Source organism: Talpa europaea, assembly GCF_964194135.1.
Source record: "Talpa europaea genome assembly, chromosome: 7".
NCBI lineage: Eukaryota > Metazoa > Chordata > Mammalia > Eulipotyphla > Talpidae > Talpa > Talpa europaea.
In genome coordinates, this window is record NC_140074.1 from 98,832,530 (window position 1) to 98,851,847 (window position 19,318).

Sequence of the window (19,318 nt, forward strand, 5' to 3'; positions counted from 1 at the left end):
AAGCAACAGTTTTCTGGGTGTGCTTCTTAAATACTCCCGGACATGAGTGAGGGATCAGGTGAGGCTGGGAATGGCTGATAACTATGGCAACTAAACAATGGCCTTTTGACAAATATAAGTTCACTGGGAATTTCTCAACAAACACCTTTAAATAAATTCATCATTAACATATTTTGAGAACAAATATGATTCAACATCAAAAGACAAATAAGGAAAGGTTAATAACCCAATGATACTTCTGTTCACATAAGTGGAAATGGTGTGTTCATTTGCATTCATAGAGAAACAAGAATAAATGGAATATGTACCTATTTTGTATATATCTATGGTATAGTTCAAAATGTTAAAGGAATTTATATAATAATATGGAAATGACACAGAATTTAGAAAACCTATATGGGAAATGAAAGGTAAGGAATTATTTTTTATTTTCATCTAGACTACATTTTTAATTCTCATCTATACTACTTACTACAGATAATTTTTTAAAAAAATTCTAAGGGTGAAAATCCATACATCTATCCCCGGTGTCCTCTAGAAATGAAACCCACCTCTGAGGATAAAGTATAAATTAAAATTCTGGATCTATTTTATAAACTCAAAGACTGTTTGATGAATCTAGGCCAAATGCTGTAACTTACACAACTAAGCACATTGGATTGGCATTCTCTACAGTGTGGGAAGAGCTACGGGGAGGGGATGTACCCACAGACTGGCAGCAACCCCAGTCTACAAGGCAGAAACAGAATCCAACATGGCACAATAGTTCCAAACCCACTGCCAAGACGGCTGCTAAGACATGAGCAACTGCACATTTAAACATCCTTAAATCTGAGGTGATGATGTAAAGGCATTCATTGCTAAGTGTCTAATAGTTGAGTGTTTTTAAAACTTTGACATAATGAAGGCTAAAATGTCATATTAATATCCAGAAAAATTGAATTAGATAACTTTTTCAGGTTAAGTTAATGGGAAGTTAAGAGTACTGTAATACAAAGTTAATACTTCTAAGTGTCCAGATGTCTCATTTGCATTCAATATATAATACTGAATACTATATATTCAATAAAGACTTAATTAATTTTTCTTATAAAATGAAGATTAAAATCATTAAGCAATAAAATGTTTTGTAACACCAGTTCTCTAGAGTGAAGTAATCTTGGCAAGGACCATAATGAAAACTGGGCCATTACTAAAGATTCACTGTAACTATAGTCAAATTAGCAAACCCAAGTGTCCAGGACTGAATATCACAGAGGCAATTACCCTTCCTAATAATGTCACTAAAACTGATACTTTTTTCCAATCATTTGTTGGTTTTGAAAGTGGGGAGAATTCAAATAGAAAAATAGATAAATTGTCATCATTTCTAGGTAGACCTTAACTCCTTCCTTTGGCTGCCAAATCTTAGTCTGTTCTCCACTTAGATGTTAATTATGCGTTGTCTAAATTACTAGGAATTTTTTTTCTATCAAGCCAAAGTACATTTATGAAATACAGTCAGTTGTGTATTATGAAACATACAATCCAGTTGTGTTTTTTACTACATCTGTCTGTTTTTCCATTTTACCATTTCATCATCACTTGGAGAGTTGCCAGTATAATTGCTTTCTATTTTCTAAAAGATTTTTCCTATCTCTACACACATCATTTCAGAAACTAATCAGCAGAGGTGAAGTTTAAATTCACGCACCAGACCAAATAAGGTTGATGCTGGATGCTCATCCCTGTTTGTGCCTGTCTGTGACCCTTACATACCCCTCACAGGCATGGGAGGCGAGAGTAGGGTGGTGATGGCCCTACAGCCTACAGCCAGCGTCTCCTTCAAGTACCCTGAGTCAGAAGCCTCTGCTGAAAAGCACATTTTAGAAGGCTGAAACTGAGCATCCTACGTACAGAATATACCATGGCAAGGGAGCCACAATAGTGGTGGGAAGACTGGGCCAATGGAAGAGAGACTGGCTCATTTTATCTTCTCATCCTTATATAGCTAATCATCACTTATTCCCTACTGAAACTGGCTGTCTGACTTTAAGAATTAAAATAAAGGGCCTCCCCAGTGGCGCAGCGGGTTGAGCACAGTGCTGTGAAGCTGTCCATAGCCTCTGCAGTGAGGGTTTGATTCCCGGCCAGCCAGGGAGATACCCACATGGCACGGCAGACCTCTCCTGTCTCTCCCGCTGCTCCCCTCAGCAGTGCTTTCGGTCCATCTGCCTGTTCTGCATCCCGCTCTATCTCTGGTGAATCTTCTTACCCTCCCACGCCTCTGGCCTGTGCCCCAACTATTGTATAAATAAAATAAATCTTTTTTAAAAAAAGAATTAAAATAAAAACAAGATCCCCCTCATAGTTATGAAGTCTAATACAATAATTTAAAAAACATGTTTGACATGTTACATTTTAAAATGCCAAATGAAAAATTTTATTATCTGATCACAGGTGCATCAGACTACATATTCAGAGACATGCACTAGAAAAGAAACGCAATACTGAGAACAGTTGCTTACTGAACTGTAATTTTCCTTTTTCTTTTCTTTTTTTACAGTTACATTTATGCAATAAAATTTAAAACCAGGTGGGGAAAATCTTATAAAAATATAGAAAGTAAAAAGGGGGCAGGGAAAAGAAATCTTTTCAGAGAACAATGATATTTAAAATAACAATAAGGGCCTCCCCTGGTGGCGCAGGCGGTTGAGCACTACGCTGTGAAGCTGTCTGCAGCCTTTGCAGCACCAGTTCGATCCTGGCGGGCAGGTGAGGGTCCCACATGGCGCAGCAGGCCTCTCCTGTCTCGCCCGCTGCTCCCCTCAGCAGTGTGTTTCATCAGTCTGCCTGTTCTGTTCCCAGCTCTGTCTCTGGTGAATCCTCTCACCCTCCCGCGCATCTGGCCTGTACCCCGGTTCTTGTATAAAATAAATAAATAAATCTTTTAAAAAAATAAAATAAAATAACAATAGCACAATCATTTAAATCACGGATCAGTTTTTAAGTAGTGATTCTCAATGAGATGAAAATAAAATACTTTCAGTCCTTTTTTAATTTCCTCATCTTACCCAAAGAATATGCTACTGGGGTTGTTCTTTGGAAGGTCTTCTCTCGAACATTCACTGATGAGGGAAAAAAGAGACATTCCAAAATAAATTATTATTCTTTCATTTATTTAACAAGAATTCAGAGTGCCTGCTCTGTGGGAGGACAGGTGGGGACACAAATGAAAGCTCACTACCTTCACATTGTGCACAACTGCTGCCTTGCCTCCTAATAAACACAAAAGAACTCGCTCATCCATTTTCTAAGAATGTAACCCACCAGGATATTTTCCTACTATCACTCTTTGTAAATTTTTTTCAAAAAGATCCCATAATTTCTTATGTCAAATCTAATTTTCCCCTTATTCTTAATCCTTCTCAACTTCTCAGTGGTTACCAACTTTGTAACTAGCTGTTCCTTCTTTCTTTCATGCTCCTAATTCATTTCTGACAGTGCCACCGATCATTTTTCAGGCCCCCTTATTTGAAGAAATTTAACATCCCATTTAAAACTTCCTTCTGCTTTTCTTTTTGCAACCAACCATTTGGTCCCTAAAACCTATTTAACTGTCTTTGGAAGTGTTGCCATATTTCATTTCCTTTCAGTGTGAATCTAGTCCAGGTCCTCAGAATGATCCATCTAAGTTTCAGAAACTTTCTCACAAAGTCTTCCTGTTTCCAGCCTCTCCCCCGTGGAGATATACTAGAGCAATATACCTTAAATATCATCCATATTTCTGTCCCATAATCTCTAAGTAGTTCTCATCTACTTCCTCTCTAACTTCCTATCTAAAGTTAAGAAAGGTCACACATAATCTCATCTTAATCAAATATCCAACCTTATTCACCTTTTGGGTTTGTTTGATATGCATATATATAGCTTTCCAGCTTACCCCTTTAGCTCTAATGTCCTCAATATGCACAATATACCTGTGATTTCCTGAAATACCACTCCATTTTCACTGGAATATAACATTAAACACGCTTAATTTTCTTCAATTGAAAAATCACCTGGAATATAGGTATCTTTCTCCAGCTAATATCTGAGTTATCTCTTCCCCCCTTAAGCAGAACTGTTCAGAGTTATGTTTACTGGTTGTCTTAATTTCTTCCTTGTATTAACTCCTCTACCAAACCCCTATTACTCAACCAAAAGATTGTCTGCTGAGGTCCTCAATGACTTCTATGTGGTCCATTGCAATGGATATTTTCAGTCCTCTCAGCAAAGCTGAGCAATTCTGTTCTTTTTTAAACACAACTGTGATGTCATAGTCTCCTAATTTCTCTCTTATCTCAGCCACCATCCTCTGTCTGTCTCCTTTGCTGGTTCCTACCCTTCTTTCCATTCTCTACACTTTAGAGTTTTTCCAGGCCTAGGTCCTGGGTCTTTTTCTTCCCTTATTACAAATATTTTCTTCATGATTCTACTTAATCCCATCATCTGTACACCATCTGTAAACTGATGACTTCCAAACTCTTCTCTGCACATTGAATCTAAATATCAAACAATTTACTTGATAAGCATAATTGAATTATCACAAAAACATACCAAAGTAGTGAAAAGGGATAAAAGGAAAGTTAAGAAAGAGTGAATAGAATGTGCAAAGGTTGTGGAATCCAAAGAAACACAAACAGGGAACTAGTGAGGAAGAAGGCTAATCTATATAGCATACTCAAAGAAGGTCTCATTGATAAGAGTTTGAGATTCAAGGTGATGTATATCAATTTAAAAAAGCCAAGGAGCTATAAAGAAAAGGATAAGCTAAGACAAATAAAAGCGCTCAAAAAATTTAAATGAGTTTATCAAACTAAAACACTCAATAGAGGACTGATCAAGGAATTCTCCTAATGCACAGAACAAAGTAAAAATGAGATGGAAACAGGAACGAGAAAGCCAGCCCAAGAGCTCAAACAACCAATTAACAGATGCTCCAGAAAGATAGACCAATGGAAAGAAAGTAAAGTATCAAAGAACTAATATAAGAGAATTCCTTAAAGTTGAATAACTAGCATCTCTAGAACCCATGTTAGGTAAAATGAAAGAGAACAGACCCACAAGAAAACACAACTTTTACACAGTTTCAAAATATCAAGAATGCCTAAGTTTAGGGAAGGTGCGTGTATGGAGAATGAGAAAATGGCCACCATCAGTAAACAATATTGAATTCTAAATGGCAACAAAGTAAATACCTTCAAAGTTCTGATTTTCAAAGCAAATATCTTTCAAACTAAAATGATTTTCAACCTAAACTTCTACATCTGACCTAACTATAATCAATCTTAGAGGTAAAAAGACATTTAAAAACATGCAAAGACTCTGACCAAAACTTTAAACTGCCAACACCCTTTCTAAGCAAATTGTTTGGGAATATGTTCCAGCAAAACAAGGGAGTAAACTGAAAAAAGAGAGGAAGAGGGGTCCAGGAAGCAGTGACTCTATTAGAGAAAAACAGTCAAGGGAAGTCTCCAGAAGATACCCATGCAGTTAGTCTGGAGAACAAGTGCAGACTGGTTGGAGAGAACAAAGTGCCTGAGAAGATAAGTTTTTTTTTTTTTTTTAATGGAAATCTGATTGGATGAGCAGTATGAAAGAAATGATGTAATAAAAATAATGAAAAATACAGAAACTACATCAAAACAAGCTGCATTAAAACAGTAACAAAATCACAGCATATGACTTCATTCTGCAGGGAAGAATATCTATGTACTCACAATAATATTAACACTATGTAAAGGGACCTAGACACAAGTATGCCAGACAACTTTATAGAACACTTGAAAATTATCATTCTTGCTAGCAAAAAAGGTTAAAGTATAGATGAAAGATATTGGAAGCAGAAAACAAGGTAGATAGATTTGGTAGAAAGGATAGTGAAAATAACATCCATCCTCAAAAATGAAGTTAAAGATATTATATACAGTTGACAGAACAAGAATAAAAATAAATACATTATTAAAATAAAAGAGATAACCAAGAAAGGAATGAAAAATAATATTATGACACTTGGAGGGATGAAAGGTGAGTTAAATCCTCATCCAGAAGGAGGTAACAAAACGTCTAAATTTGGGCCTCCCTGGTGGCGCAAGGGGTTAAGATGCAAGGGGTTAAGAGTTCCATCCCTGGCCAGGGAGCTACCCACATGGTGTAGCAGACCTCTCCTGTCTTGCCCGCTGCTCCCCTCAGCAGTGTATTTCAGTAGATCTGCCTGTTCTGTTCCCCACTCTGTCTCTGGTAAATCCTCTCACCCCCCACACCTCTGGCCTGTACCCCAGTTCTTGTATGCATAAATAAATAAATCTTTAAAAAAAAAAGTCTAAATTTGAAAAATAAACAAATATCAATGTCAGGAGAATGAGAGCTCTGCTCCCATGTAAACCCTGGAGCTGTGCTCCCCTCAGAGCTGTGCCCCTCACAGCTGGTGGTCCTGGGAAGGGGGAGAGCTGAGTAGCATGGGTGCATCCTTAGCTAAGGAGAGATGAATGCAGAGGAGCTGGGGTGTACCAGGCAGGCCAGGTCCTCAGTGTAGAGGACAGGGTGCTGGACTGCATCCCCCTCACCCTGGGACTGACCCTGTGAAGCACACTGACAGCACACAGACTGCAGAGATGTGGGTCTGGAGACTCAGATAGGGGTGTTATCAGCAGTGTTACAAACACAAACCAGCTCCTTCTGCTCAGTTTTGCTCTATCTAAAATGGCTCTTTAAAATAGTCTATTAAAAAACATTAACCAGTACAAGCATAATGAAGTGGTCACCTCTGAGAAGAACAAGAAATAGGAAGGTGCTGGGCAGAGCAGTCTTGCTTTTCATAGTAAGGATCTTGTCCTGTTTCATCTTACCCTGTGCATATACTACTTTGATAAGAATTAATTTTATAAAAATGTGAATGCAGGGCTACCCTGGTGGTGCAAGGGTTTAAGACACAACCTATGAAGCTATCCACAGCCACTTCAGCACGAGTTTGATCCCTGGCCAGGGAGCTGCCCACATGGCGCAGCAGACCTCTCTTGTCTTGCCCGCTGCTCCCCTCAGCAGTGTACTTCAATCAATCTGCCTGTTCTGTTCCCCACTCTGTCTCTGGTGGGTCCTCTCACCCTCCATACCTCTGGCCTGTACCCTAGCACTTGTATGCATAAATAAATAAATCTTCCTTAAAAATGTGAATGCTTGTGAATGTGGCATAGAAGCATATAATCAGCAGCCAGTTACAGGGAGCACTGATCCTTTGGACTTAGAACAAATGCAATAAAGAAAAATGGTTAAGTCCACTCAGCAAGTAGAGGTACTGCTATAAGGAACTAATAAGCCCGTTATCAATACTCAGGGCCCCACCTTGCTTGTGGCACAAAGGAATTTTTTCCATAGCTTGACTGTTCTTTGGGGAGTCTCAAAGGAGTGTTTTCTAGAGATTCATACATATTTTCACATTAAAGTTAATGGAAACTATCTGTGCAAGCCAAACAGAGGAAAAAAACAAAAGAATCCTACACATACAAATGAATCAAATTACTTGCTCTTTTGCTTGCACTGTTGAAAGCTAAGAGTAGGGTCTGGGCTTAGAGTTGGTTTTATAACAGAATAAATGTTTTCTATCTTGTCTTTATTTTACAGGGTTTTTTTGTTTGTTTGTTTGTTTTAGAGAATGAAATAATTGTGCTCACACTTCACTTGCTCAGCAACTTGGGTTAGGATTTGATACACTTGTAAATCTACATCCCTTTCCCAACTACTCATATTATCCCATGGCCACTATGAACAATGCTCCAGAATGAGGGGGCTTCCAAACAAAAGACCCTAACACTCAGAAGAGGCTGCGGCCTGGGGAGGACACAGTGGCTAATATATGCTGAGTTAAGGCAGGGGACAGAGCGGCAGTGTTATGAGAAGAGACAATGGTACGGTCTCACCAGTTTCTTGCAGGTGGCCCACAGAGCCGGCAGCAGTTCACCATCTCCAGGAGACGCCAAAATGCAAACCAGCCCTGGAAAGACAGCTCCCAACTTGCCATTTGAAAAGTGCAAAGCAGGCAGCGACATCTCATTTCTATCGAAACTGAAGTGGTCAGAGGAACAGTTGGTCCCAGAATTTGCTCTGCATGCTGTTAGTTTCCTCACCCATTGTGTGCGGGAAATGAAATCCTCATTACCTAACTCAAGAGCTTGGCACCTCTGCACAGAAATCTCCCAGCACTCCCATGGTCTCTAGGCAGCAAACACCAAGAATGAGGAGGAGCAGAAAGAGGGCAGTGGGGCTTTAGAGAACAAAAAGATCTGCCTCTCCATGGACAGCCTTCCTTTCAGTAACAATGGGATAAGATTGACTTCCAGATTTGTGAGGCTTAATGCAACGCAGAAAGACCAAGTCCAGATTACAATTTTATTCTTGGCCCAGTTATAGCTCTGTCTCATAGTAACCACTGAGAAAGTCCTGTTACTGTAAGACACTAAGTTCATCTGATTTTGCAACTGAAAAAATTAGGGAATTAGATGGACTGGGCATGCTAAATCCTATTTATTTGTGTTTTTTAAATTTTTTTAAAGATTTATTTATTTATTTATACAAGCACTGGGTACAGTCAGAAGCGTGAGAGGGTGAGAGAATTCACCAGAGCCAGAGAGGGGTACAGAACAGGCAGACTGACGAAATACACTGTTGAGGGGAGCAGCAGGCAGCAGGAGAGGTCTGCGTGCCATGTCGGACCCTCACCCGGTGGCTGGGGGTTGAACCGGCACTGCAGAGACTGCGCCCAGCTTTGCAACCCAGCACTCAACCTCTGTGCCACCGGGTAGGCCCAATCCTATTTATTTGGATTAAATATCACTTTTTTTTTTTTTCAAACCACCTGTAGGTCAAAATAAAGAACTTCAAGGAATTGTCTACATTGTTTAAATTGGAGATTACAATGTAAGAAAGAAGAATAGCATGTTATATTTGTGCAAGAGTTTGGCTTTCAAAGCATTTTCACATACATTAATGTGAGGTTCACAAAAATCAGTTGACAAAGTAGTAATATTGCCATTTTATGGATAAGGAAACTGAGGATCTGAAAAGCTTTAACGTTTCCTTAAGAATCACATAATCACTTGTCTTCTGATGACCAAGGAAGGAGAAAATCATGTCATTTCAGAACTAAAGGACACAGAAATCATGTTCCCCCATTCTTTACACAAAGTACTATCAGTAAAATACAACTTGTGTTGTTATTTACCAAACTCTCATGTTCCAGTTACCATTGAATATTTTCAGTGAAAGAAAACAAGCATAAGTCCCTTGCACTATTCAACAGTTCAAATAGCTAGACCATCTTTCTTTTTATTAGGCTGAATTCTATCTTTATTAACACGGCACAAGTTGGTTCCAGTTCTGAATCAGTCTGGAACCACAAAGAACAAATGTATTGCTTCTTCCATATGACATCTGAGTATCTGAAGGCAGTTTTGTCTCCCCTTGGTCTATTCTTTAAGCAAAACATTCTTAATCCTTCCCATCAGGCCTCACAAGACCTAAGGTGAATCACTAGATGAACTGCCTAGCAAGATCTCTCTGAAATGTTACCCAGAGCCAGAAAAATGCTGCAGATATGGTGACTTACTGTGAGTTAGGAATTGTTTGGTTGCAACAGAAAACCCAACTCAAGCTTGCAGTAATAAAAATAATTTTTTGGGCCACATAACTGAAAATCTAGGAGTGGGGTCGGACTTCAGGTTTACCTTAAATGAAAGATGTTCTCGGGTGCATTTCTCCCCACCTCTTACTCCTGCCCTTCTCAACAAGTCACCTTCATCAACAAGTTGCCTTATCCTCATGACAGTGTGATGCCTCTGCCAGCACCAGACCTCACAGCTGCATACTATCAAATCCTCACTGCTCATCTGACTGGGTTTGTACCATCCTTGACTCACTGAGTCAATGGATATGCTGATCCACTAAAATTGGGAAAATGAAGAATTACCTAGGAGAATTCCTGAAAGAAGACAGAAGCAGATGCTGGGAACAAACAAGAAGTGTTCATAATTTGGTCTGACTGATGCGAGTTAGTTCCCTAACACAGCTTACAGAAAAGTGTATATATAGCACACCAATTCAAAACACACAAAAGAGACTTCAGAGCCCAGCAGGGGATTTGGCAACAACTGAAAATGAAAATTATGTATATTGTTTGCTATACCTTTAGTATATATAATACATAACACTTAAAATATAATGGTAATAAAAAAAGGATACCAAGTTTCAAGACTATTGTGTGATTACAAGTGGCAAACATTTCTTGCCTGACACCATTTATTTCTATGCAGTAAATAGGTGGGATTGGCCCTGCAAAGGGGTCTTCTCACAGAAGTGAACTGACATCATTACAGTTAAGTTGCTATTTACTAAACCCACATATTCCAGTTACCACTGTTCCAGAACAAGTTTCCCCATAACTTCACAGCTCACAACAACCATTTTCTTTTGCATGTCATGAATTGGGAAAGGGTTTGGTCAGGCTCTCAGGTGTTTGCAGCCCAGTGATGGCTGGGACTGCAGTCATGTGAGGGTTTGGCTGGGCCGAGCTGCCCATTTGGCTGACTCACATGCCCGAGAGCTGATGCATCTGAAAGGGTCTCAGCTGGGTTGCTGGTGGGAGCACAAGGGGTGATCTTTCCAGCACGATGGTCTTAGTGTGACTGGGCTTGTTATGGTTCAGGGCTCCTACTACAAGTGTTCCCACAAACAAGGGGAGCTGCACTGGCACTCATAACCCAGCCGTGGCTGTCACACAGTGTCACTTCTGTCATATTCTACTAGATCTGCCTGTCCAGACTCAAAGTCCAGTTTCCTTAGTGGAGGAAGTAGCATTTGCCACTGTGGAAAAACATGCAGGGTGGGAGAGAGAGTCATGGTCATTTCTGGAAAATAAAATTTGTCACGCCTCAGTAGACTGATGAGATAGACTTTTACACATAAAGCCATTAACTATGTCCCTTTATTTCTCAAACTGATGTATTCATCACTGAAATGTCTAGACATGGAATCAATGATAATTCTATTGACAATCCAGTGAAGACAGCCTAGTTTACAGTAAATACAAGACTCCTAATGTTTTGTACTTCTCTTGGGCGAGCTGGTCCCATTTCTTCACTACAGTGCAAAAGGAAGAAAGGCATTAAGAAAGATGACATAGCTGCATCATATTCTTCAAAATCAAGCGCTAAGACTGATGCAAATGTGTTCAGCATTTTACCACAAAAAGAATACAATGACTTTTTCTCTACCCTTGTCTTATCTTACTAATATTTTTTATGTAAAAAATAACAGAAGTTGGGTGGCAGTGGCCACAGCAGCTGTCCCTTCTGCCAGGGGGTGTTGCGCCAGCACTGAGAACGCAGACTCAGCCCAACACCAAGAGGAGTGAGGCTGCTCCTGCCTAGCAGCACCCCCAACCAAAGCGCTCAGTTGAGCTGAGCCCAACTACCATAGCCTGCCTTCCACTCACACAGACCAGCCAGCCTTGCTCTCCTCGATCCTTGCAACAGCCAGCAACATCACCAGGGTATCTGCTGCAGACTCTCAGGGCACAGAGCAGTCTGAGTACATGGACTGACCAAGGCAGTACAGTGCCCATTTGCCTGCGCTGAGCAGCAACCTGGCCCATTGGGAGAAGCTGACCACGCAGCCGTCTCTCACCGCCAGCCCACCAAGTGCTGGCCTTCTCAGTGACAGTAAGGGCCTATCCAGGTCCTGCCTTTTCACTCCTACCCCATCTCTGGCCAAAACTTCCAAGGCCAGTCCCAAATGGTTCTGCCCTCTCCTTGCTCCCTCCTCACTAGTTCAGGCTTCTAGGCTTACTTCTCTCCTCCTTTTCTACATTCTTTCCCCAACATGCAGCAGGACTCCAGGACAGCTGCTGATGCCTCTCAGACCCGTGTGGACACAAAAGAGGAGCTGATGTAGCTTGAGATCCAACGAAGAGAGAAGGATCCTTAAACACCTCTTCTTCTCCCTTTATCCCATCTCCACCCTCTTTCCCTTGCCCCAGCCTCATTGTGGCTCATACAAAACCCTAACTTACTACTAATCACAGAGAAGAATGTAGAAAAGGACGAGAGAAGTAAGCCTAGAAGCCTGAACTAGTGAGGAGGGAGCAAGGAGAGGGCAGAACCATTTGGGACTGGCCTTGGAAGTTCTGGCCAGAGGTGGGATAGAGGTGAGAAGGCAGGACCTGATAGGCCCTTACTGTCACTGAGAAGGTAGGTACCACAGTGAGCATGATCATCACTAGGGGATCTACAGGGGCCCTCTTCCACTCTTTCTCTTGGCCTCATTCCTGTCCCCACTCTCCCTGACTTGATGCTCACTTGCACCTCACCAAGGTTATGACCAGAGTCTGGATGAACTGGAATTTGAATGAACTGAGTTTGTATTTCTAGCACTCTGGGTTTTTATATTTGGGAGGTTTTGGTCTTGTTTTACTTTGTTACCCTCAATAAAGGAAATATAGGGGTAGTCATCAAAAGACAATAACAGAAATAGCCCTCGTATGTAGAATTTATTCTGCACCAAATACTTTACATATATTAACTCATTTAAACCCTACACAGTAGGTACTAGTTTTTTTTAATCAAATTTTATTTAATTATCATTTGTTCATAAAACTATATAATTTTGGAAAGTACAGCTTCACACCTCAGCACTACATATGCATCATTCACCTACCAATAAAGCTCCACACCAATACCTTATCACATATTCCACCCTCATCCCCTTTGATAACCACCATATTTTTCACAGAATCTAACAGTTATTTTTGTTGTGTTTTGTCAGTTTGTTTTCTTTGGTTGATTTACATTCCACAAATGAGTGGAAACCATCCAGTAATTGTCTTTCACTTTCTGATTTATTTCACTTAGCATAATCACCTCAAGTTACATCCATATTGTCACAAAGGGCAGAATTTCGTCTTTTTTAATAGCTGAGTAGTATTCCATTGAGTATATATATCACAATTTCTTTATCCATTTGTTCACTAGTGGGCATTTAATTGATTCCATGTCTTGGCTATTTTGAATAATGTTGCTGTGAACATAGGAGTGCATAAATCTTTTCACACTAGTGCTTTCATATTCTTCAGATAAATACCTACAAGTGGTACTACTGGATCATTTTTAGCTTTCTTAAAGAATCTAGTAATATGCTTTTATATATATTTTACCTCAAAGGAAACTGAAGTGCTGATGGGTCCAATAATCTCCCAAGGTTACACAGCCAAGTTGAGATTCAAACCCAAGAAATGTGGGCTCCAAAGCTCACATTCCAAATCACTAAACTCGCTTCTCTGCATATAGAAATAACATATGTTCTAAAACTGAAATAATAAGATCCTCTGTTCTCCTGAGATACCAATATGTATAGTTTGGAAAGAATATATTCTCTAATTGGGGATCATAGCCTGTGCATATATGATGTATGTTTATATGTATATAAACATTCCTTTGTGGTTATATCACTTTAGAATATATTGTATTTATAGCCTTCTAGGACAGAGAAGATAGATCAAACTTGTTCTTTTTAATAATACAATACCTCATAAGCATAATATCTCAATTTATTCCATCTGTTCCTACTGGAGAGCACTCAGATTGTTCCTAGATTTGAGCCACTACCAAAAAAAAAAAAAAAGGCACTGCAATGGCAAATTTTTTCTGCATTCACTACATAAGTTCTCAAGTGTGAATATCTAGAGGCCAGACTCCCCCCAAGTAGGATTGCTCTGTCAAAAGAAAAACATACTGGGCCTCCCTGGTAGCACAGGTGGTTGAGCGCAGTGCTGTGAGGCTGTCCGCAGCCTCTGCAGTGCTAGTTCGATCCCCACCGGCCTCAAAGCAACCCACACAGCAAGCAGACCTCTCCTGTCTTGCCCACTGCTCTCCTCAGCAGTGTATTTCGTCAGTCTGCCTGTTCTGTTCCCTGCTCTGTCTCTGGTGAATCCTCTCACCCTCCCGTGCATCTAGCCTATACCCTGGCTTTTGTATAAAAATAAATCTTTAAAAAAAAAGAAAAAGAAAAGAAAAACATACTTGCTATCTCAACAGCTACTGTCTGATTGCTTTCCAAGCATACCTCACCATTCACACAGCCACCAGTGATGTGAGGGAGTAATTGTATCTCTCTATAATACCCTTACACAAGCACTAAAGCTATGCATTCTGATGAGTGCAGAATGGCTTTTGATTCCCATTTCTCTGATTTCAACTGATGTTCAATATCTGTGTGGTGTTTGATATATTCAGGATATTTCACAATACTTTCCTCAGATTACTATCTATGTCCACTTAGATGTTGGTTGTACCCCAATATTCCTTTTCTCTTCCATCCTGCTTGTCTGAGATGCAGATGCTATGTTTGGGTCCATGAGGTCAGGCTCTCTCTCATAGTGGAGCAAGAAGTCACAAGAGCCAAGACTTGCACTACCATACCTAGACTTTTTTGTGACAAATAAACTGGGGTCTTATTTAAGTCATATTACTTAGGGGATTTTGCCTCCCATCCAAGTACCAACCAGGCCTGACCCTACTTAGCTTCTGTAATCAAATGATATTGGGCATATTCAGGGTGGTATGGCCATAGATTATTAAGGGTATTTTGTAACCTAACACGGAGAGTGATTCTGAATATGAGGGGATACCCATTTTCCAGTAAGAAAAAAAAAAAAAAAGCAAAATACAAGCTTTTTGATGAACTTGAGTAACTTTGCTACAAATAGTCAAATCCCTATTTTTAATTTCTATTATCTATACATATATCTTTAATAGATACATGTCCTACATATTATACATAAAATAGGTACTTTAATTACATATCTATAAATCAATATATAACATAGAACTGTACAGTTATGGGTTCCTATGAGCTGGCTACTAGCTGGCCACTCATGGGCAACTGTGATCTATTTGCTATCTACAAATCATAGCAGAGAATTCCTCGACTATCTACAAAGTATAGCTCCTATCATGAGGCACTGCTGTTGACCTGATTACGTGACTCTTTCCATGGTGGTCTCGGGATAACTCTGCCTGTGATAACATCAAATACTTTGCTGACGCAGATGTCTCAACGTAAGGTCACGACGTACCCTTCCCTGTCCCTCGTAAAACTTTGTCCCCCATTCCTATCCCACCCTCTGGACTTCATTCTTCATACCATTGCTGCATGATCAGCTGTTACTAGCCTGTATGCTTCAATAAATAGCACAAGAACTTCTGCTCAAGTAGCAGAGTCTTGCCTTGCAAACCTGCTCCATGATTGCTGTGTCCATCACTGGGTTTCACTGCAAAGCAGCAACAAAGTTCTGTTGCAACATACAGTCTACTATAGAGTAATACATTAAATATTCATATACACATACTTTAAGTCACAATATAAAAGATATCCATTTAGAAATACTGATCCACCTACTTATATTTCAAGAAAGTTTTTATGCAAATTCATCACATGCATGTTCTACATCACTGTCTTCATATTGCTAGAGCTACTTTTAAAATCACCTCTTCCAATTTGACAGAGAACTGTCAACTTTTTGAGATTTGGTGATTTTTCAATCCAGTGACGATAGGATGCTGTCACTGAAAATTTTGCAGCAAGTGACAAATACATATATACATGACATTAGGCCAATTTTCTAAATAATTCTTTTGGTGGATATTTATTCCTAATCTCTACAACCTAACCGCTTACTGTACAGTTATATAATCTTACAAAACCTTAATTCCACAACACACAATACAGTAAACTATGAGATCATACTCCAAGAAATAAATTTTTTTTAAATTCATGTCCATTTTTCTAAAACAACTCTGTCAGATGGTGTCTAAAACTCCAAAATTAAAACAGATTGAGGTTATTTTATTCTGTCTTCCCCAAATATAATGTTATTTGGAATAAAGTAAGAACATGTTCAGTTAAAATGACACTTTGTAATGTCTGCATGTGAGAAGCTTCCTTTTTTATGAAGGAATATTTCTGGGGAGAAATGAGTCTCACATCCAAGTATATTAATTTGAGGATTAATAATTTATAATATTAAATATGCCCATCACGGAACACAGGGTAGTTTCTCCATTACTTCAGGTCTTAATTTATGAACCACAGTAAAATTTAATATATTTTGTCTATTGGCTAAGAATAGTCTAGTCAAAATTATTCCTAGATATTTTATGGTACTGTGAATTGGATTTTCTCCTCAATTTCCAGTATTAATCAGTTATTGCTAGTATAGAGAAAAGCTATTGTCCTTTTAATATTTATCTTACCTATAAGATTACCTATAATCTTTCCTATAAATTCTTATTCTTGGGTCTAATTTGTTCTTTTCTTTTCAATATTTAAACCAAAATATATTGTTGCTTTATTGCACTAACACCAAAGCAATGTTAAATAACAGTGATAATACTTTAGGTTTTGTATTTTTGTGAATTTATATTTTGAGGGAAAAATCTCTCATTTCCTTCTGCTTTTCAAATGGACTGTTATAGTCTGAAATTTTCATTCCATTGACACATGTAATAATAGATCTCCACTAATGTTTAATATTTTTTCCTCTAATCAGTGATATTTTCTATAATTTGCCTTTTCAAGGAACCAGAATTAGGTTTTACTTATTTTTTTTTTTTTACCATTTTTGTGTTTTATTTCAGCTTTTATCATTATTACTTTCTTTTACTTTTTCTAGTTTCATAAATTGGGATATCTCAGACATATATATCTCAGTCTTTCTAGTCTTGTATTAATAAAAACATCTAAGATTATACATTTCCTTCAGGAAGCTTCAGTTCTCTTCCACATACTTTGCTACAAAATTCTCCTCCTTCCATTTATTTCTACAGGATTCTTAATTTGTTTTGACTTTCCTTTAGTGCAGAGATTATTTTAAAAGAGTGTCTCTTAATTCCAAGACAGTATTTTTTATAATCATCTATTTTTTACCACTAACTTTATTAGACTAAGATGACAAATTATTACACATAAATCATAATTTTTATATTTAATTTTTCTGTGGCTAAGTACATTATCAATTCTATAAACAAACTCCTAGATCTAGAGGAAGAATGTATATCCCTTGTTCTACAACTTTGAGTGTGTTATTTTCAACCTGTATTTTTGCTATTTTAATTTGTTTCAGAGGTTGAAAACTGGCAGTCTGCAAGCCAAAGATATGTTTTGTTTGGCTGCCAAAATGTTTTAAAATGCATTGAATTTCAATGCCTTTAGGCCAGGCATACATTCTCCAGTTCACTATGCAATTCTCATCACCACTGCTTTGCCCAGGATTTCACATATTCATGCCACCCAATCAGTTCCTGTGGGCATTCAAGTTGGCAATCTAGTTTAACCTGGCCTGTCAAATCAGTAAAGACACATAGTTAACATCTCCTCCGTTTTTTAATTAACTTTTCCAGTTATTTTTCTATGCATTTTGCTGCTTAAAAGTTAAAGACGGTTTTATCAGTATATATCTCCTTGTCTTGTTCAACGCTTTTGTTCTTGAATTTTGTTTTGACAATAATATTGCAGATTTTTGCTTTTTAATAGGTGAATTTAGCTTAAGAAGTCTTAGTAGGGCTGTTTATTTTATTTATTTATTTTTAAAAGATTTATTTATTTATGCACACAAGTATAGGGGTACAGGCCAGAGGTGGGGGTGGTGGGGGTGGTGAGAGAATTCACCAGAGACAGACAGAAGGCAAGGAACAGAACAGGCAGACTGACTGAAATACACTGCTGAGGGGAGCAGTGGGAGAGACAGGTCTGCCACACCATATGGGCAGTCCCCTGGCTGGCGAAGCAGGGGACTGAACTAGCGCTGCAGAGGCTGCAGATAGCTCCATAGTCCTGTGCTTAACCCCTTGTGCCTCCAGGGAGGCCCACCCATAGGGCTGTTTAATTAGACTACTGTTTCTTATTCATTTTGTTATTACTGTTTATTAACTCATTTCATCCCCCCCCACCCCTTCACTTTTTACTGATTTGATATTGTTTCTCTTCATTTCATTCTGGTCTTCTTACCCCTCATTACCACCCTCAATTTCACTCTCCCTTTCATTTTGGAAACACTATGCTTTTCATTTTGGAAACACTATGCTTTTCATTTTGTCTGTAGTTACTGGTCTTTCCTAATATACTTAGCCAAATCTTTATCAAGATAAAATTACTATATCCCCAAACCCCTGCCAATGAAAATGAGATTAATTTTTGAGTAACTTTACATATGAATGCCTTGAATGTCTCTACCCTCAATTATAGGTTTTCCTGAATCTAGAATTTTTAGTTCTGTACTATTTCTTAAATTTTCCCTGAATGTATGGTCCAAAGATAGAGCCAGGGACTGACCAACTATTACCAGTATTCCTGACCTAAGGCACACCAGAGGTGGATGTACAAATCACTGATTCTGCAGGATATACAAATCACTGATTCTGCTCTTCTCTTTCAGCACCCTTTTCTACAATCCACTTATAAGCTTCTAATAGCCACTCCATGTGAACAATTCCTAAATATTAACCGCTAGTGATAAGATTTCCAATCAACCATTTAATTTCTCCATTCAAATGTCCTGGCTCATGACAGTAGTTCAGATTATTCACATCTAACAAATCTTTCCTAAAATCTTGTCTGTGCCAAGAATAGTGCTACAAAATGTATGTAACAGACCCACAGGGGACTGTTCCAATACAGCACAGTAAAGAAAATAAAATAGTAAATGTAGAGCCTTTGAAGCACAGGACTCTGGGTGCTGCCCAGAGGGCCAGGGAAGGTGGTCAAGGAAGGGATCTCAACTAAGGTGGATCTTGAGGGTAAACTAGTAAGAGCAGGGAGGATGGGCCATTCCAACAGAACTAAAGGATTTGTGCACAAAAGAAAATGAAGCAGGCAGATGAAGCCACAGACACAATAAAACAAACATATAATAAAATAATGCAGACTACACCCTAATTGTTGAAATTAGGGAGGAGACAATCTCATTCCATAATTTTTGTAAAGTGCCCTTCTGAGAGATAAAACTCAAAGACTCCAGAAAGACTGTGAGGGAGCAGCAAAGATAAGAGTAAGTGCATGGAATCATATATTTATAATTGCCATCTAGTTGTATAAAAAAGGGAGCATCCTGGGAGTAGGAGAATAGATACTTAGCCTAAGATTAAATACAAACCTTCTTCACTGGCCAGCAACCACATTCCCTACTACAAATCAATAAACCCTAAAGATAGTAAGCCATTCAGATGTGTGTGGGCTGAAAGTTCAAAATTTCTCA

At 38.8% G+C, this 19,318-nt stretch overlaps 1 protein-coding gene across 10 annotated transcripts in view; it reads right to left on the reverse strand.

Moving 5' to 3' along the window:
- Positions 1-19,318, reverse strand: part of SPECC1 (sperm antigen with calponin homology and coiled-coil domains 1) — a gene marked incomplete at both ends in the record, with an annotated part of 167,007 nt that overhangs the window by 77,983 nt on the left and 69,706 nt on the right. The gene's annotated exons all lie outside the window — the stretch shown is intronic.